Source organism: Stenella coeruleoalba, assembly GCF_951394435.1.
Source record: "Stenella coeruleoalba genome assembly, chromosome: 4".
Classification (NCBI taxonomy): Eukaryota; Metazoa; Chordata; class Mammalia; order Artiodactyla; family Delphinidae; genus Stenella; species Stenella coeruleoalba.
The window spans coordinates 144,857,851-144,879,737 of NC_137149.1; the positions used below are offsets into that span (position 1 = coordinate 144,857,851).

The 21,887-nt window shown below is 38.9% G+C and overlaps 1 protein-coding gene across 3 annotated transcripts in view; it reads left to right on the top strand.

Moving 5' to 3' along the window:
• FSTL5 (follistatin like 5) overlaps positions 1-21,887 on the top strand; it is a 1,111,808-nt gene that overhangs the window by 36,073 nt on the left and 1,053,848 nt on the right. For all 3 annotated transcript variants that reach the window (XM_079921028.1, XM_079921031.1, XM_079921029.1), the window contains exon 2: positions 5,005-5,568. The gene's annotated coding sequence lies outside the window, so the exon portion shown is untranslated. The remainder of the gene's footprint in view (positions 1-5,004; positions 5,569-21,887) is intronic.

Consider the following 21,887-nt stretch of genomic DNA (forward strand, 5'->3'; position numbering starts at 1 on the left):
AAGCTACTTTATTTTGAAAAAAAGAAGGAACTCAGGAAGTGGGAGGACTTGAGGCCACTTGGGTAACACTTGTCCTTCTGTGTCTGCAGCACATAGAATCTCTCAGGCTCTGGTGCGCCTGTCTCATTTTGAATGTAGAGTTATTTGTTAAGCTTAGATAATCAAACACAATGCAAATTTTTGTCAGGAGAATATACTTAGGTAAAAGCAATATATTCAAAATCGCATCTTCACTTTGGGTAACGATTTTGCTCTTTGAAATTACATAAATCTTATCTTGTATCCAGTGAGTCATCCAATGTCATTGTTAATAGCTCACAAATTGGGATTTGAATTTCACAGCTTGAAATAATTGTTTGTTGTTCCTTTGTGTGTCCATGCCCATGCATCTGTGTGGGTGCGTGCACTTTAGCAAGAAGGAAGTTAAACTAGGTCACTGAACTAGAAAGTAAAGAATCCTCTCTCCCCAAGCTTATAGATGAAATGCCAACCTGAAGCCGGGAGTTGTTAGCGTGGCCAGTGTTGCTGCTTATTCATAGTAGATTCTGGGATTTCTGAGCTTGGCACTGCTGTCAGAAGAAAATGAAAGACATAGATCAAGATGGGCACTAAAATTTTTTATATTTATATAGTTGATCCTTTTTCAATTTTTAAAAATTGCATTTCTGAACTATATCTCTAACATGAGCTTTCCTCAAAAGTAATGATCTTTGGAAGCACTATTCCCTTTAGGAATGTGTTTGCTAACAGCATCCACATGTTGTGGTTTATAATTCTTACTGCTGAGCCATCTCAAATGGTCTTGTTTTCAGAAATGTCGTGTCAGTGAGGTGCTATATAAACAATACAAAGTCTGTCAGGTTGGGTTTGTTTGAATATAGTCTGGTCTAATAACACTTTTAAATGTATCAGCATTGTAGTATGCTTACATATAATACTCTAATTGAAACTTACCTTTAAAAATCTACTGACATCTCTTATTTTCTTGTTGTTTTCAGAACTAAACATGCAGCTAGCTTTAACTTGCACTGATGAAGCAATGCTGAATACTTCAGTCTGAATAGATCTATGAAGATTGAACATATATTATTTCCATGCTATTGGATTCTTTACATAGGTGTAGGATGTATTCAAAGCTATGGAGTCAGTTGTGGGGAGAAACAGTCACAAACAGGAAAGTGGAAATCATAGAATCACTTGGCCCATTGGCATGAGTGAATGAGAACGTTGTCACATGTTTTGTATTTTTTTTTTGAAAATTGGACATAAATGCCATTTCCTCATTTTCCTGGATTTTGGTGTGGAAACAAAATGATATTGTGAAAAGAGCATAGAAGTTGAGATTATAAGATTTGGCTTAAAATCTTAGCTCTCAATTTTATTACTTCGAATACTTCAGACAATTTATTAATCTCTGGAGGCCTCAATTTCCTAATCTGCAAAATGGAGCTAAAACTGTTTAAATCATACACTTGTGAGAAAAATATAAGATGATGAACAGAAAATGCTCTACTACATTACAGGCCCTCGGAACTGTATTCTTAGAGTGATTTCTTGCCTCAGTGGTTTCTAAGCCTTGGCCCCAGCCTTGCCCTAGCCCCGCCTTGGTTTTTCAGCTCTTCCTCCGGCTGTGTAAGTTACCCAGGTGTCTGCATCCCATGAGAAGCTTAGCTTGGAATGCGGGGGACCAGGTCTTCATTGTTTACCTTTGCATATCTGGCACTTAGCAGTTACTGATGTGTTATATATTATCATCATATAACATTATCTATTATCAGATATAATATGATATAATACATTTATATATTATATAAGAATATATAATATAACAATATATTTACATTATATATAAATGTATAATTGATATGTATAACATAATTATAATATATTATGATATATTATATATAAATATATAATATAATATATATTATAAATAAGTATCATATAATATATGATATATTACATAGTAGCATACAATATATAAAATACAATGTAATATTTTATATATATTAATATATCTGTATATAATATATATAATATACAATATGAATAAAATATATATTATATAAAAAATAAAATATATATTTATATATAATATAGAAAATTATATATTAGATTTAATATATACATAATATAATATAAAATCTATATTTTATATTATTTTTAATATATTAATATGATATAAATATGTAAAGTTATATATTATATATTTTCTATACAATTATAAATAATAAAGTAAATACATAAGATATATAAATAAAATACTAATAAATTAAACAATAATAAAATGAAATAATAGTGATAAAATAAATAAATATACAATACATAAAAGTATATATTATATATAACATATTAAATATATATGGTATATATTATAATTATAAAAAATTATGTGTACTTATATATTTATAAATAATATATCATTATATATTATATTTATATAATTGTAAGCAATATACAATTATACTTAATTAATTTTATTAAATATTACAATATAATATATATTACAATAATATACATTTTTATAGTGTATTATATATAACTATATATAATATATATTATTTATAGATATATTATAATAAAATAATATAATATATGTTAAATTATAAATATATATAAAAATGATATAATTTATTTATAATATAAATAAGTATAATTAATTTTATAATAATTATAATTATATTACAATTATAGTACAGTATATATTATAAGATATATATAGTATATATATCATACTTATATACTTATACATATATAGCATATATACTTATATCATACTTATACATATATAGCATATATCATATCATATATCATATCATATATTTATGTATAATATATTTAATATATTATATTAAGTATAATATAATATTCAATTCTATATTATATATTAATATATTTAATATATTATTAAATGTTATTAATATATATTATTAATATATTAATATTACAATATACAATTGTATTATATATAACATATTTTAATAATATGTAATAAATTTTGTTGTATAATATATTTTATTATATAATATAATATGTTATAATATAATATATAATAAAATATATATTATATTTATATAAAAAATTAAATATATAATATATAAATATATAAAAGTATATAATATAGTAAATATATAAATATATATACATATATAATATAAAATGTAAACATCTAAATATAATATAATATATAAATATATTGATTAAAAACAATAAATTTTTGTTTATTGAATAAATCTACTTAATAAAATTTTCATTTTTGCCTAGGCTAGTTGAGGTTTAGTGTCTACATTTTTCAAATGAAGGAGTCCTGAAAAATTTTGACATTAAGCACTTAGAAGGGGGATATGTGCTTAAATGCGCAATCATATAATGTAGAATTGACTGAGCTGATGGAAGTGTGGGAGACTGTGAGTTTCAGTCTTCCAGTCTGCTAAGTTGGTCATCCTTGATATTTGCTACTGAGGCTGCTGTTTAAATTGGAGCATTTTAGGAGGCATGCTAGGAAAATATGAGGCTTTGGAATATATTAGCTAGTCTTGCCCCCTGAAGTGCTTCAAGAAAGATAAACTTTACCCCAGGTTCTGTGAAACCACCTTAAAATAGATGACGGAACACAGAGCACATGTATAGGTTTGATTAGAGGAGTCTTGTTTTAGTCTGTACCTAGAAGTCTGAGACAACACAGCTTCATATAATCACTTGTCTCTTCTCATTCTGTACTCTCTGTCTAGGCCATTTTATCCACACATTTGGCCTCAGTTAATAGCTAGATGTTAGTAAAGTCATATTTTTAGTCCTGATTTACTCTCTGAGCTGGAAACCTGTATAAGAAATAGGCTAACTTTTTTTTTTTCACCTGAACTTCCAAAGTTACTGAAAACTGAAAATGTCCAAGAGTGAACTCATGACCCTTCCTTCTCACCTGGCTCAGTTACTCGCTCCCTGATCTGTTCTTATCTCAGAAATTTGCACCAAGTTCCATGCAGTTGTATGTGCTACAAAACAAGCTTTCATCCTTGTTCTCCTCTCCTTCAACAATGTGTTAGTTTTCTGTTGCTGCCATATCACATTACCAAACATTATTTTATGACCTCACAGTTGTGTAGGTCAGAGGTCTGGTACCATGTGGATTCGCTGCGCAGGAGCTCATTGAGTTAAAAGCAAGGCATCAGTCAGGCCTGCGGTTCTCATCTGGTTCTCAGGGCCCCCTTCTAAGCTCACAATTGTTGGCAGAATTGTTGTTGAACCCAAGTTCATGTGCCTGACTCACACTGAGGCTAAACAACTAAAACATCAGAGTTTGGAGCATAGAAAGGTTTATTGAAAAAGCTAAGCGAGGAGAGGGCAGCTCATGCTCAAAAGACCCAAGCTTCCCAGTGGTTTTTGGGGAAGAGTTTTTATAGGCAAAATTTGTGGGGAGGTCTGCAGGGCATGTGACTTTCCTCTGATTGGTTGGTGGTGAGGTACCAGGTCGGTGCTCCAGGAATCTTGTGCTCTGCCTGAAGTTACCATCCTCCACCTGGGTGGGGGGCCTTAGTTCCTGTAGAAGAACGCAAAGATCTTGTTATGTCTATTCCTTGAGAAGGAACCAGGACCCTGCTTTATTGTTGCACTATTGTTTTTCAACTTCTCCTCATTTATTTCTGCATTCTTTCACTTCTCTAATTAGTAACTGTGACTCTGTCCTTTGGAACTTAGGGAAGGTCTAGGAGGCTGAGACCTTTTGTTCTACAAGCAAGAAATTGGGGACACCGAAAGGCTTTTGGATCCAGGAGGGCCCCATAGGATCCTGCTCATTTTCAAGAGTTTCTCTCCCATACATGGACCTCTCTTTCTTAAGGCCAGAAATGGTGCCCATGAAGTCCTTGTTATGCAGTGATGTAACCAAGCAGGACCCTATGGGGCCTTCCAGGGACAGGCCTTCCCCCATATCCTCTGCTTTAGCTCCTCTCTGAAGTACCTAGATAGTAGTATTTGATGCAAATTTCCTGTGTTGTTTTGCAGATGTGAAAACCCCCCACCAAATGGAAGAACTACTTGATGACATAAGCACATAGCCCCAGGCCTCCTGGAGACTAAGGACTGAATATGTTAACCCCTGTGACAACGCCCTGCTGCCTCACCATCAGCCAATCAGAGAATTGTGCACAAGTTGATCACATACCCTGTGACTCCCTCACCTGGCCTTTAAAAATGCTTTGCCAAAGCCCTTCAGGGAGCGTGAGGCTTTTCAGGCCATGAGACACCTCATCTCTTTGCATGGCCTTGCAATAAACTAAACCTTTCTTTGCTCCAAGCTCTGATGTTTCAGTTTGTTTGGCCTCACTGTGCGTCAGGCACATGAGCTTGCATTAACAATTTTGGCGAAGCCAGCCTAGGAGTCCGTGCCCATAGCAGGTTCACTCCAGCTTGGGGCAGCCCCTTCCCTGAGCCCCCAGCAACTGCCGGAGCCCATTTCCCTCTGGAGATCTCAGACAGACTGTCGCCAAGAGGTGCTGGCTGCCATGGCATGAGGCTGTTTGGAATCGACAAACATCTGGAGTTGAGGTCCACATTCAGCGTTGTTGGGTGAGTCACTCCAGCTCGCGCAAGCTGGGCATTCTCTCCACTCCATTTGGGCTGCTTCCCTTGTGGGCAGTGAGCCACTTGAGGATAAGTTGCTCTGGTGTACACACCGGGAACATATTTCCCCCTCAATTTGGGCTTTTCCTTTATGGGACAAGCTAATTATTTTGGTTGGGGTGCCGTGTTGGAGAGGGGGATTGTTTATTGAACTCTACCTGATTCGGGAACCGGTTCATCTGCAAGAGCTGGGCTTGGTGGGGCTTCCGTTTGGGGAGTGAAAGCGGAATTCTAGACTACACCTCTTCTGAGTTCCTGTCTGTGTGACCATAGGTTAGTTGTTGTTTGTGTTTTGTGTGTATCATTTTGGGGTGAGCTACTCGTGGGCCATCTTTTTCAGGAGACAGGCTGCTCTGGAACCTCCGTCTGGGAACGGAGGTGGAATTTCTGGGCTACGCCTCGTCTGGTTCTTTGTTTGTGGGACCATGTGTTTGTTGTTCAAATGTGTGTTAGTACTTGCATTGGCCAGTTGAGATATTTTTGGTGAATAACAGGGCTCGTGTGTGTGTGACGACACCAGGGTATCTTTCCCTATTGTGTTAGTTTCGCCTACAGTAGAGCATTGGTTAGGATTTGCTTCCTTTTTGGAGCTAGGGAACTGTGACCCTGAGGGACAGACTTAAATTGCTGTTTGCTTGATATTTGATAACACTGGCCATGAATAATGAAGTACGGATGATCAGAGCCTTGTTCCATCTTATAGTCTCCTGGGGTACTTTTGCAAAACTAAGAGATCTTTAGTTATGCTCCTTAAATGAAAGAAAATGCCTCAATTATCCCTGAGATCTGGAGGGCAAAGGCCCCTAATGGCTTGGCTATTATATCAAAGTGGGTCTTTTGCGACTGCTTTTATCTTGAGAGTATGTGTGTGTACCTGAAGGAGTTTCTCAGTACCTGAGTACAAATCCCTTTTTCTCTTCCTGGTTTTGCTGAGAAGGGGGCGTGTGAATGTGAGTGGATGATACGTATTATCGTATTTTTTTGTTTAAACTGAGGTGGATATTTGGGAAACGGAAGAAAGAAGGTTCCTTGAAGATAGCCTGAGATGGCTGGGTTTTGTATAAGTAGTTAGAAAAGGAGTTTGCATTTCTCTTCCTCTGCCTTTGAGATGTACGTGATCTACCTAGGCCCTCTGGAGCTTATCTAATCAATCTGTGTTGCTTGGAACTGAAGCAAAAAGGGGATGCATTCAAAACTGCTGGGAATATTCCTTCAGCCACATTTTGATTCATAAGCTTCGTAAGTGTGTGAAGAAACTTACAGTAAAACATATTAATTATAAAAAGGTGTCCAATAGCAACAGGACAAAAATCCTTCAGCCTTCCAAGGGAGATTAGTGGAGGCTTTTAGGAAGTAGACGAAGGTGGATCCCTCCTTCTCCAAGGGACAGGTCCTTTTGGCTATATGTTTCATAACCCAGCGTGCCCCAGACATCAGGCGCAAAATTCAGAAAGCAACTGCTGTTCCTCAGAGTCCAATGAATGATTTGTTCCAATGGGCTTATTTGGTTTCCAATAATAGGGATATGGTCAAAAAGGCTGAATGCACCCAGAGAAATATGCAAAAGGACCAAATGATGGCAATGGTTTTGACCCCTCAGAGACCAACAAAGGGGAAACAAAGTCATCCAAAGAGAAACTTGCCTGTATCTTTTTTTTTTTTTTTTTTTTTTTTTGCGGTACGCGGGCCTCTCCCTGTTGTGGCCTCTCCCATTGCGGAGCACAGGCTCTGGACGCGCAGGCTCAGCGGCCATGGATCATGGGCCCAGCCGCTCCGCGGCATGTGGGATCTTCCCGGACTGGGGCATGAACCCGTGTCTCCTGCATCGGTAGGTGGACTCTCAACCACTGCGCCACCAGGGAAGCCCTTGCCTGTATCTTTGAGATGCAAATGTCCTATATGGTCTTCTCAGGAATCCTCATCTCTGCCATCCTTTTAAAATGCAAATTTTGAAAAGAGGGTAATTTAGAAATTCACTTTTCAAGGGTAAATAGAAATACTAAGTATCTTTTCTGCAAATATTTAGCCATTTAGACAAGTGAGCTTGATCTGTTCCATCTGCCAGAAACCTAATTTTAATCCAACCTCTTTTGTAAACTGATGGGGTTTACATTGCTGTACCTGACTCATGGCTAAAATTCTGAAATGAGAGCTATGAGGTCTCTCTGTTTGTGTGGCGTGTGTATCTTTGTCTTTGGATAACATTGCTGAGGTTAATTTGTAAATGAGCTCTATTTAATTGGCTTAAAGAAAAGTAAGCACTTACAAACCAGACAATTCTAAATACAAGAGAAATTAAGCTAAATGAACTTCAGGTTCATGTGAACTGGGAAATATTCAGTATTAAATTAATACCTGGTATTAAAGTTTAAGTTTTTTGATCTAATTAATATAGCCATGTCTTTAGAGTCATCAATATTAAGTATATTACTTTCATTGCAGCTAGGTTTAATGGAAGTTAAATGAAATCATGTTATATCTGTTGCAAATTTGTCAGGAAGAAAAATAATGTGATGAAACTTTAAAGTAAATGTAAACGAGATAAGAACTTTTAGGTAAACTCTAGAGGAATAATTATGTTCTGAAAATTATCTAAAATAGTCTCTCCAGAGTTTGGTAACTATTACTTGCTTCTTGGTTTTCACTAGAAATTAAGGTTTCCAAGAGTTGGGAATTCTAATTTGAATGATTAAAGCTACTAAAAATAATAATACACTTCACTATACAGTAGGAAAGTGGGATATATGTTTTGAGTAAAAAAAGGAGTTTTATGCATGGTCAGGCTTAGAGAGATTAGATTAGATTACATGATGAGATGAGATTAGATTACACTTAATTGGGTAAATGAATTTTGTTATTAAAAGTAGACTGGTATAGGACCAGACTTGGTTCCTCTTTGCTAAGAGAACAAGTTTACTTAGAATGCTGCTTTTGATAAAGATTGTGTGAACTATCTTGCCTTTAACTGACCTGCATTTGTTCTTAAATATTCTATCTGACCAAATGTTTTTTAAAAAACTTTTTGATATTTTTGATGAACTTTCTATCAAATTTGAATTAAAATTCTTTTGACTTCAGCTAGCTTTGGGATGCTTCAGAGGGCCCTGAGACACCTCAGGGGAAAAAAAATATATACATATACATATATAAAACTGCCTAGAATTGGTTGATATGCTAAATCACACTGAAAGCATTGTCAAATGAGTGATAAGCCTCCTCAGATTATACAGTATGAATAAATGTTATTAAGATAGACATCCCAGAAATTATATAAAGTTTTGGAAATTTGTATATGTCTTGGTATAATGTTGTAATTTTAGTTGTTACCTTAAAATGTTGCATGTCACAACAACTTGGATAAGCTTCTTTGCCAAGAGTTGCAATCAGATCTTTACCCTTGCCTTTCGAAGACTTTTATCATTCATAGGCAGTTGAGCTGATGGCTTTGCAAAACTGCCACATCTTCAAGAAGAGTCATAGAAAGGATGTTTTAACAAAAAAAGGTTTCTGATAACTTTTAAATCATACTGCTAAACTAGGTAAGATATTTTAAAAATGTAATGGAAACTCTGATTTCATAAAACTGTTAGTAAAAAGGATTAATTATATACGACTGAGTAAACTGATGAATATGGTCGTAATTTTTTGCCTAAAATATTACTGGCTTTCAGTCTGTGTTTATCCAGATGTGAGGAAATATTTCTCCCTAAGTATAGTTAAGACAGAGTCAGAAAGTTAAAATTAATAGATAGGTCCAATTACAAATTAGATATAAGGCTAAAGGGTTTAATATTCCCTGCACAAGGCTGACCAATTCCTTTCCACAATCAACCTTCATTGGCCCCATACAGCAGGAAGTAGCTAAGAGCAGTCATCGCCCCTTTCCCCGCAAGACTGTGGAATGGACATTGACAGTTGGGAATTGTAATAGGGAAGAACAAATCTCACTTCATATTAGACCTGTTACTTTAACCTTTGTATTCTATTGCTTTTTCTACAAGTTCATCACTAAAGGGATGTTGCCTATAGCTTAAAGTGTACATAGTGGCCCATTTCTGGGGAACCCTGCCCCCACACTTGAATGTTAAACTAGAATACCTTTGTTCAGCTCACAGGGAACATCCTGACGCAGCCCACCTGTGAATGGCTGCAAGAAAGAAGAAATTAACATATCTCCTCCTGAGTCTGGCCGAAACCAGGAGATATTTGCAACAACTTATAACCGATATTGCCTTTTTTGTTGTGTCTTGCATTAACTAATGTGTGACTGAGCCTCTGACAAAATAATATATAGTTCCATATGAGATCAATGATTGTAATATTGAAACTCTAGATATGAGAAGCAATAAGAGGGAATATTTTCCTGGACCATAAGAGACTAGTAAAACAGGAGGTCCAGAGACTTTTGGCACTAAGACCTAGTCCACTGGATAGCACATTGAGTGGCCTACCAATGAACTCTTCACCAGACCTGAGAATAAGCATTCCTAGCACTGTGGGATGAAATGGTCATGAAGTCCCCACAAAACCATGCTCAAATTTATGGCCATGAAGGAGCCCTGCCGGCTGAAAATTGACACTTGCCATCTACCTCTCTATCTGATTAACCTCTCTATCTGAACCTTTATTTCTTTTCTTGTTCAAAACTTGTTCTCCTCAAGATTGAGGAGTATCAAAGAAAAGGGGGGAATTGTAACTGAGCTGGACCCTATGGAGTCTTACAAGGACAGGCCTTCCCCCATATCCTTTGCTTTAGCTCCTCTCTGAAGTACCTATATAATAGTATTTGATGAAAATTTCCTGAGTTGTTTTGCAGATGTGAACCCCCCCCCCCCCCACCAAATTGTAGCACTACTTGAGGACCATGGCCCCAGGCCTCCCGGAGCCTAAGGACTAATAATGTTAACCCCTGTGACACCACCCTGCTGCCTCACCGTCAGCTAGTCAGAGAATCATGCACAAGCTGATCACATACCCTGTGACACCCCCCTCACCTGGCCTTTAAAAATGCTTTGCCGAAACCCTTCAGGGAACTTGAGGCTTTTTAGGGCATGAGGCACCTCATCTCCTTGCATGGCCTTGCAATAAACATTTCTCTGCTCCAAACTCCAACGTTTCAGTTTGTTTGGCCTCACTGCGTGTTGGGCATACGAACTTTTAACAGTGAATCTCTCCGACTTCCTCTTCTGCCACACCTCCCTTTTCATCTTCCTGTTCTGCCTTTCAGAGTCCATGTGATTTCACTGGGTACCCATGGATAATCCTGAAAATCTCCCTATTTTAAAGTTAGCTGAGTAGCAATCTTAACGTCATCTGCAAAATCCCTTTTACCATGTAAAGTAACATAACACCGTGAGTCGCACCAAGGGGCTAAGATCATGGGGAGAAAATTTTGTCCACCACACTCTCTCATGTTCAGTGCAGGACCTGAATGTCTTGCAAAATTTCTACCTCTGTTGAGCTCTACTATCAACACCCTGGCCCAAGCTGCCACCCTTTCTCTCAAGGACAAGGCAATTACTTGTTAAGTTGACTCTTTTTTAATGCCATCTGTTGCTCCACTCCATGTTTCTAGCCTTCTCATTTTGGTGCAAATGCCTTCTTTCATAAAATAAAGGCCTTTATAATGCACCTAACTACATGTCCTTCGTAGTTCACCCCAAACCCAGTCTTTATATATTTATTTTGGTATATCAGTGAAAATGGGTGAGAAGGACCTCTAAATTTTTCCTCCTGCTTTAAAGCAATGAGAAAACCAAAAAAGTGTCAGAATCAATTTTCTCAGAGCTCTGGAAATTAAGCCAAATTTTGCAGCAAACGAAGAGTGTTTGTTCAATAAAAAATGGCTGAATCTCAGCAAGAAGAGTGAGATTTGTGGTGTCTTAACTTCCCATATTCCCATCCTCTTTTCTGAAGCTTTGTGGTAGCTTTGAAAGCCAACAGCCCACCGTCACAGTGAAAGCCAGGAACCTGGCAGCTACTAGAGGAGGAAGAACTGGTTGGGGCTCCTTCAAAGTCTCACTCTCAGAGGACTGTTATCACTTGGTCTGCCTGGTGGCTCCCTGGAAGAGCTCACCTACACAGATGTTCTTATGTGATCTGACATGGAGCTTGCCCAGTGTGAAGAACTGCTCCCTGGGGATCTTTGTTGAATTGTATAGGGACAATTGTTTAACTTTACATCCACATGAGAAGGTGGGGAACAATTAGGACAAACAATAGGCTAACCAAAAAGCTTAAAAAGAAAAGTTGGGGAAGGAGGTGTCCATAGGGAAGGAAAATCTCCAATGTATTCCTGGGACTCTAGAAGGACACATGCATGCATAGAGCTGAGTGCATGCCCAGGGCTCTTTGTTCACTCAGGAAAGCCCTGAAAAGGCCCTAGGGACTCAGCGTTTTGTGATCCTGAGACTCTGTGCAACCAGAAAAAGAAGGCTACACAGTATTGTCAGCTGCATGGCTTCACAATAAAGGTGCCCCAACATGCACACAGAACTCTTTGGCAAAGGTTAGGAGACTTACTGGTCTCAGATATTGGAAGAAATCTTTGTCCAATCATTATGACCACTAAGCTAACCAGCGGTCACACATGACAAAGCAGACTTTTACAGAATTAGGTCAGGAAATTCACTGAACAAGTAACAAAAACAACAAACAGCAACAACATATAGGTGGGGAGAGGGAAGGACTCATTTTCAGAATTTACATTATGCTATCTAAAATTTCCAGTTTTCAATAAAAATAAGATACAAAGAAAAAAGAAAGTGGGCCCACACACAGGAAAAAAAAAAAAGAAACTGTTTCCAAGGAAGCACAGATGTTGGAGTTAATAGAAAAAAATACTTAGATCAGCTATTTTAAATATATTTAAAGAACTAAAGGAAAGTATGTCAAAAGAATTCACCTTTATATAATTTCTTCATTTATATAATTTACATTCATTCATTTATTTAATTTCCTACCTTTTGATACCCCTACTCCCTGCATCAGATTGTCTGCATCCCAAGTCAAGGTTATCTCTGCTCGTTCTCATCTTCTCCACCTCATTCTGCCTAGCATTCTCTGGGTTCTTCCAGGTAAAAACCATTCTGCGTATCTTACGTACTCTTGATGCTTTTATAGTGCTACCTGGCGCACTCTTCTCAGCATATGCAACTTATCGTTTAACGGTATTTTGCACATTTCCTAGAAGAGTGTGTCCCATGAGTTACTGTACAGCAAATGCTTTCAGACTGAAGCAAGGTCTGGGCTGTTTACCTTCTGAAGTATGTGGCTTTCTGTTCTTTATCCCAATTTCAGACTAGAAGCATATGTGCGTAGGAGGACATAGAAGACGTGTTATTTACAGAGAGGAATCTTTTCTTCTCTCTTTATGTCTCTGATGGTTCCCCAACTTGCCATTCACATCCTCTTGAGAACATTAGGGAGGTAGCTCCTATCCTTATTCATTCCTTATTTTCTCTTTTTATTGGTGGCCCAGACTCATGGCTTCCCCTTTGGACCTGTCTGCCTGTAATGGTATTTGCTCTTCACTGCTTCTGCTTCTGCATGTGGTAAGTTTATTGGTGCCAGTGCTGCCTCTGCTGGAGATTTCCATTTGCCCAGCTGTGCCCCCTGGAAAAGCTTGGAGACGGCCAACTTGGGGAAGTGTTAGTCAGCAGAACTTCGTTGTGTCTCTCCAGTCCAGCTTCCATAACACTAAAACTCATCTTTTAATCTCTATTTGCTCTTGGAGAGGAGAGGGACAAGATAACAGGACACATTCAACCTACAACCTTTGTTAGGGAAAATGATCAGAAAAAAATTTGGAAAGAAGTGAACAAGGAAGATTTAAAAGAAAAGTCAGTTTTGTTCACTGTAAAAGCAGATAAAATTATAATATACTGCTTAAACATATTTTTTAAACATTTCTTTTCCAATATCAAGCAACAATAAATGCTACATCATTATCATGTGTATCAGTCACACTGTTAAGAAATAGTTCTTACCATAACATTGTTGCCTTAATTAAGGAAAGCTCTCACCCTATTTTGTTGGAGGGAATAATGGTCTACCCAAAGATCTTCTAACACCTAGACCCTGTGAATGTTACCTTACACAGATGTGATTAAGGATATTGAGATGGGGAGACTATCCTGGTTTATCAGTGAAAGGGGGAGGGAGGAGAAATAGTCATAGAAGGAAAAGTGCTGATAGAAGCAGAATCAGAGTGATGCAAAGCCACAAGCCAAGGAATGTGGGCAGCCCCTTGAAACTGGAAAAAGCAAAAAATGAATTCTCCCTTAGAGACTGCAGAAGGAACACAACCCTGCTGACTGTGTTTATTTTGTTTTATTTATTTATTTTTTATTTTAAGTATAGTTGACTTACAATCTTGTGTTAATTTCTGCTGTACAGCAAAGTGATTCGGTTTTATATATATATATTCATTTTTTAAAATATTCTTTCTATTATGGTTTATCATAGGATATTGACTATTGTTCTCTGTGCTATACAGTAGGACCTTGTTGTTCATCTATTCTATATATAGTAACCAGTGAAACCCATTTCTGGAATTCTGACCTCTAGAACTATAAGATATTACATTTTTATTGTTTTAAGACACTAAATTTCTAGTAATTTGTTACAGCAGCAATTGGATACCCATATACCCATTTTTAAGAAAACAACAACGTTTTATGTCTGTAAGTTCTTATGGTCTAATATTACTTTGTTAAAAAAATAGGAGTAAGAGATTAGCAAGGACATTAGAGAACAGAGCATATATGAACATGTAATCACGGAAGGGAGGGTACAATCTATTGAAAATGTATTGTTCTAGAAACTGTACAGGCTTTGGAGTGACCCAGATCTATGTTTGAAGATGATTTTCTTCACTTACTGGTCATATGACCTTAGGAAACTTACTTGAGCTTCAGTTTTCCCCCCTTGAATTGAGGAGTTTTCTAACTATATGATGTTGGCATTGGGAAGGATCGAGATGATGTCCATGAAGTGCATGCAAGGTAATGGGCACATAGGAGGTGCCTCATTACCTTTATCCACTGCTAACTTTGTAAATTGTATTTCCATAAAATAGTGATCACACGTAAGCATGAAAAGTGAGAGAATTATTGAATACTTAAAACTTTGCTTGCCTTAAGTACTAATGGATTCATTTATAAGGTCCAAGGAAAACAGGTGGCTACTCTTATTTTATAAAAGTTCTCAGGAGATGAACAGCTGCTGAACCTGGAGGAAGGAAATATAACATAGAAAGCAAGGAAGAACAAAAGCGTTGGTTAAAAGAGGACCAAAACACTCATAAGTCATTCAAAAACCTTCCTGCTAATGTGAAACAACTAGAATGGCCTAAATATGACTGTTTCTGAAGAGCTGGGACAATAACAATGACCTGAGTTTCAAAGACAGGTATTTCAAAGAGCTGGGCAAAACCAGCTAGTACTTCAAAGCAGCTTGTTATTTTCCACGGTGAAATTAGGTTTATTCTCAAGGTTGCGAAATAGAAGAATACAGCATCAGGAGTTGTAGGGGTGGAAACAGGGAGCGGGGGGCAGAGGAGATGGTAGAGTAACAGTGTTTTCAAGCCATTACATTATAGATTTGGAGCCATGTGGGAGGGAAGAAAAGCCAAACTTTAATATGAATTGTTTGGCTGGAAAGAGTCTTTAAGTTTAACCTTGAAAACGGTGTGGCAGGAAAGTGATGATATTGTAACCAAGCAGGACCTTATGGGGCCTCCCTGGAACAGACCCCCTCCCGCATACCCTCTGCTTTAGCCCCTCTCTGAAGTACCTAGATAATAGTATCTGATGCACATTTCCTGAAGTGGTTTTGCAGATGCCAGGATCCCCCCACCAAATGGAAGAAATTAACACATCCCCTCTGGAGTCTGGCCAGAACCAGGACTTTGCAACAACTTAACCGACTTTTTATTTTACCTCACCATCAATCAACCAGAGAACTGTGCACGAGCTGATCACATGCTCTGGGATTCCCCTCCCTTGCCTGGCCTTTAAAAATTCTTTGGGCTTTTTTGAGCACTAGGTGCCCTGGACTCTTGTATAGCACCTTACAATAAATGCCGCACTTTCCTTCACCACAGCCTGGTGATTGTGATTGCCAGTAGATTGGCTTTACTGCACACAGGAGAGCAGTCCCAAGTTTGGTTCGGTAACAATATCACAGATTTTGAGGTTCCTTGTAATCACAAAGACAGACTGGGGATCAAACAGGAACAAGGACAATATTTGATGGGATCCTTAGAATATTCAAATCATACTTGAAAAATGGAAAGTCTGGTTTCGTGGCATATACTAAGAGATTGTCTAGGAATCAATATTTGGAGTCTAAATAAAAATTATTCCTTTATTTCCCCTAACAACTCATTTATGTCATTCATTGTATAGTAGATTCCTCTTAGACCTGTTTCATTGTGTGCCTACTACCTATTTTTAGAATTTAACTATTTTCCTCCTCCATCTGCATGATTCTAACTATATTTGTATTATGTGCATCTGGTCCATTGGTCATAATTATTTCTGGGATGGATGCTTGACCTTAGAAGGGCAGATCAGTTTATATATATATACATATATATATATTTTACATCTTTATTGGAGTATAATTGCTTTACAATGGTGTGTTAGTTTCTGCTTTATAACAAAGTGAATCAGTTATACATATACATATGTTCGCATATCTCTTCCCTCTTGCGTCTCCCTCCCTCCCACCCTCCCTATCCCACCCCTCCAGGCGGTCACAAAGCACCGAGCTGATCTCCCTGTGCTATGCGGCTGCTTCCCACTAGCTATCTACCTTATGTTTGGTAGTGTATATATGTCCATGCCTCTCTCTCGCTTTGTCACAGCTTACCCTTCCCCCTTCCCATATTCTCAAGTCCATTCTCTAGTGGGTCTGGGTCTTTATTCCTGTCTTACCCCTAGGTTCTTCATGACATTTTTTATTCTTAAATTCCATATATATGTGTTAGCATACGGTATTTGTCTTTCTCTTTCTGACTGACTTCACTCTGTATGACAGACTCTAGGTCTATCCACCTCATTACAAATAGCTCAATTTTGTTTCTTTTTATGGCTGAGTAATATTCCATTGTATATATGTGCCACATCTTCTTTATCCATTCATCCGATGATGGACACTTAGGTTGTTTCCATCTCCGGGCTATTGTAAATAGAGCTGCAATGAACATTTTGGTACATGACCCTTTTTGAATTATGGTTTTCTCAGGATATATGCCCAGTAGTGGGATTGCTGGGTCATATGGTAGTTCTATTTGTAGTTTTTTAAGGAACCTCCATACTGTTCTCCACAGTGGCTGTATCAATTCACATTCCCACCAACAGTACAAGAGGGTTCCCTTTTCTCCACACCCTCTCCAGCATTTATTGTTTCTAGATTTCTTGATGATGGCCATTCTGACTGGTGTGAGATGATACCTCATTGTAGTTTTGATTTGCATTTCTCTGATGATTAGAGATGTCGAGCATTCTTTCATGTGTTTGATACTTGATACGATTTCAATTTTCTTAAATTTACCAAGGCCTGATTTGTGACCGAAGATATGATCTGTCCTGGAGAATGTTCCATGAGCACTTGAGAAAAATGTGTATTCTGTTGTTTTTGGATGGATTGTCCTATAAATATCAATTAAGTCCATCTTGTTTAATGTATCATTTAAAGCTTGTGTCTCCTTATTTATTTTCATTTTGGATGACCTGTCCATTGGTGAAAGTGGGGTGTTAAAGTCCCCTACTATGAATGTGTCACTGTCGATTTCCCCTTTTATGGCTGTTAGTATTTGCCTTATGTATTGAGGTGCTCCTATGTTGAGTGCATAAATATTTACAATTGTTATATCTTCTTCTTGGATCAATCCCTTGATCATTATGTAGTGTCCTTCTTTGTCTCTTCTAATAGTCTTTATTTTAAAGTCTATTTTGTCTGATATGAGAATTGCTATTCCAGCTTTCTTTTGGTTTCCATTTGCATGAAATATCTTTTTCCATCCCCTCACTTTCAGTCTGTATGTGTCTCTAGGTCTGAAGTGGGTCTCTTGTAGACAGCAAATATATGGGTCTTGTTTTTGTATCCATTCAGCCAATCTGTGTCTTTTGGTGGGAGCATTTAGTCCATTTACATTTAAGGTAATTATTGATATGTATGTTCCTATTCCCATTTTCTTAATTTTTTTGGGTTCGTTATTGTAGGTCTTTTCCTTCTCGTGTTTCTTGCCTAGAGAAGTTCCTTTTGCAGTTGTTGTAGAGCTGCTTTGGTGGTGCTGAACTCTCTCAGCTTTTGCTTGTCTGTAAAGGTTTTAATTTTTCCATCAAATCTGAATGAGATCTTTGCTGGGTAGAGTAATCTTGGTTGCAGGTTCTTCTCCTTCATCACTTTAAATATGTCCTGCCACTCCCTTCTGGCTTGCAGAGTTTCTGCTGAAAGATCAGCTGTTAACCTTATGGGGATTCCCTGTGTGTTATTTGTTGTTTTTCCCTTGCTGCTTTTAATATGTTTTCTTTGTATTTAATTTTTGACAGTTTGATTAATATGTGTCTTGGCCTGTTTCTCCTTGGATTTATCCTGTATGGGACTCTGTGCTTCCTGGACTTGATTAACTATTTCCTTTCCCATATTAGGGAAGTTTTCAACTATAATGTCTTCAAATATTTTCTCAGTCCCTTTCTTTCTCTCTTCTTCTTCTGGAACCCCTATAATTCGAATGTTGGTGCGTTTGATGTTGTCCCAGAGGTCTCTGAGACTGTCCTCAGTTCTTTTCATCCTTTTTTCTTTATGCTGCTCTGCAGTAGTTATTTCCACTATTTTATCTTCCAGGTCACTTATCCGTTCTTCTGCCTCAGTTATTCTGCTATTGATCCCATCTAGAGTATTTTTCATTTCATTTATTGTGTTGTTCATCGTTGTTTATTTCATCTTTAGTTCTTCTAGGTCCTTGTTAAATGTTTCTTGCATTTTGTCCATTCTATTTCCAAGATTTTGGATCATATTTACTATCATTATTCTGAATTCTTTTTCAGGTAGACTGCCTATTTCCTCTTCATTTGTTAGGTCTGGTGGGTTTTTTATCTTGCTCCTTCATCTGCTGTGTGTTTTTCTGTCTTCTCATTTTGCTTATCTTACTGTGTTTGGGGTCTCCTTTTTGCAGGCTGCAGGTTCGTAGTTCCCGTTGTTTTTGGTGTCTGTCCCCAGTGGCTAAGGTTGGTTCAGTGGCTTGTGTAGGCTTCCTGGTGGAGGGGACTAGTGCCTGTGTTTTCATGGATGAGGCTGGATCTTGTCTTTCTGGTGGGCAGGTCCACGTCTGGTGGTGTGTTTTGGGGTGTCTGTGGACTTATTATGATTTTAGGCAGCCTCTCTGCTAATGGGTGGGGTTGTGTTCCTGTCTTGCTAGTTGTTTGGCATAGGATGTCCAGCACTGTAGCTTGCTGGTCGTTGAGTGAAGCTGGGTGCTGGTGTTGAGATGGAGATCTCTGGGAGATTTTCGCCATTTGTTATTATGTGGAGCTGGAAGGACTCTTGTGGACCAGTGTCCTGAAGTTGGCTCTCCCACCTCAGAGGCACAGCACTGACTCCTGGCTGCTGCACCAAGAGCCTTTCATCCACATGGCTCAGCATAAAAGGGAGAAAAAGTAGAAAGAATTAGTAGAAGTAGAGAGAGAGAAAGAAAGAAAGAAAGGAGGGAGGATGGGAGGGAGGAAGGAAGGAAGGAGGGAAGGAAGGAAAGAAAGTAAAATAAAATAAAGTAAGATAAAATATAATAAAGTTATTAAAATAAAAAAATAATTAAGAGAAAAAAAGGAAAAATTAAAAAAAAAACAATCGGACGGATAGAACCCTAGGACAAATGGTGGAGGCAAAGCTATACAGACAAAATCTCACACAGAAGCATACACATACACACTCACAAAAAGAGGAAAAGGGGAAAAAAATCATAAATCTTGCTCTCAAAGTCCACCTCCTTAATTTGGGATGATTGGTTGTCTATTCATGTATTCCACAGATGCAGGGTATATCAAGTTGATTGTGGAGCTTTAATCCGCTGCTCCTGAGGCTGCTGGGAGAGATTTCCCTTTCTCTTCTTTTTCGCACAGCTCCCAGGGGCTCAGCTTTGGATTTGGCCCCGCCTCTGCGTGTAGGTCGCCTGAGGGCGTCTGTTCTTGGCTCAGACAGGACTGGGTTAAAGGAGCAGCTGATTCGGGGGCTCACTCAGGCCGGGGAGGGGGCGGGGAGGGAGGGGCACGGAGTGCGGGGCGGGCCTGCGGCGGCAGAGAACAGCGTGACGTTGCACCAGCGTGAGGCGCGCTGTGCGTTCTCCCGGAGGAGTTGACCCTGGATCCCGTGACCCCAGTGGCGGGCGGCACAGGCTCCCCGCAAGGCAGGTGTGGATAGTGACCTGTGCTCGCACACAGGCCCCTTGGTGGCGGCAGCAGCAGCCTTAGCGTCTCCCGCCCGTCTCTGGGGTCTGCGCTTTTAGCCCTGCTCGCGCCCGTCTCTGGAACTCCTTTAGGCAGCGCTCTGAATCCCCTCTCCTCGCGCACCAGGATACAAAGAGGTAAGAAAAAGTCTCTTGCCTCTTCGGCAGGTGCAGACTTTTCCCCAGACTCCCTCCCGGCTAGCTGTGGCGCACTAGCCGCGTTCACGCCGCCAACCCCAGTCCTCTCCCTGCGCTCCGACCGAAGCCCAAGCCTCAGCTCCCAGTCCCGCCCGCCCCGGCGGGTGAGCAGACAAGCCTCTCGGGCTGATGAGTGCCGGTCGGCTCTGATCCTCTGTGTGGGAATCTCTCTGCTTTGCCCTCCGCACCCTGTTGCTGCGCTCTCCTCCGCGGCTCCGAAGCTTCCCCCCCACTACGCCACCCACAGCCTCCTCCCGCGAAGGGGCTTCTAGTGTGTGGAAACCCTTCCTCCTTCACGGCTCCCTCCCACTGGTGCAAGTCCCGTCCCTATCCTTTTGTCTCTGTTTTTTCTCTTTTCTTTTGCCCTACCCAGGTACGTGGGGGGGTTTCTTGCCTTTTGGGAGGTCTGAGGTCTTCTGCCAGTGTTCAGTAGGTGTTCTGTAGGAGTTGTTCCACGTGTAGATGTATTTTTGGTGTATCTGTGGGGAGGAAGGTGATCTCCGCGTCTTACTGTTCCGCCATCTTCCCGGAAACCTCCAGTTTTTATATTTTTGAATACAGATTGCAAGAAGCAGTTGGAGAGATATGGGATCATGTCATGTGGATAGGATAAACAAAAGCTGGATCAGAGGGAAAGGGAGAGACAGAGAAAGAAGAGAGGGAGGGAAAGAATCAGGGGCAAAGTAAAATGAAGCATATTGGAAGAAAGAAGTAGAAATTAAGCATAAAGACTCCCTGAGCAATCTCAATTCCACTTCTGTCCTTGGGCCTTGCTTCATTCCTTCTCTTAGACCTTACAAATATTTGTTATCATTCCAGTAAATCCTAGTTTTTCCATTTGTTACTTGCAACAATGAATACCAACATTTTCATTCATTCGTTCCACAAAAATTTAAGAAGCTCTTATGTGTGTTAAGTATTCTGCTTTTGCTGGGGACAGAGATCCTTGCCTTCAGAAGTACAACCATTCTGAAAGGAAAATACAGGTCCCTTTGGGGATGATGTGTGTGAGACATTAATTCATAGAATTCAGAGAGCATGGTTTATATTTGTGGCTAATCAGAAATTGAAGAAGAAGTAATACTTCTGTTTTCTTATGTTTCATCTGATTAGTGGATAATCATTCTGATGTTATGGTTTGGGTTACACGAGAAAAGGGCATATCTAATTTGTATTCCCGAAGCAACAAAGAAAAGGATGACCTGGAGCAATAAATCACTAACAACATACTATGCTTTTCAAGGGACATTGAATATCACTGAACAGCAAGTGCTAATTAAGAAAGAGAGAGCGGGAGGGTTCCAACAGCCTGTGGTAGCAAAGGTTCATGTAAGAAAACTGGAAGACAAAACTGGAAAATAGAGGGCCTTCTGTACTAGGCTTTAATGGGCCTGAATTTTATTCTTTAAAGCAGAGCAAAATTATATAAATAACTACAGAGTAAAAAAATGTCTAAGGTCAGTTAGGTCAGGATTTCTCAGGCAATGTGAACCTTAGGACTGGAAAAGTGCGTAGAATGTTCACATTTTCTGTGGGTACCAGTAATGAGACCGAGAACTTGTACTTACCATGCCTGTGTCTTCCAACCATAGTCTTTAGGAAGTAGTTTCAAATA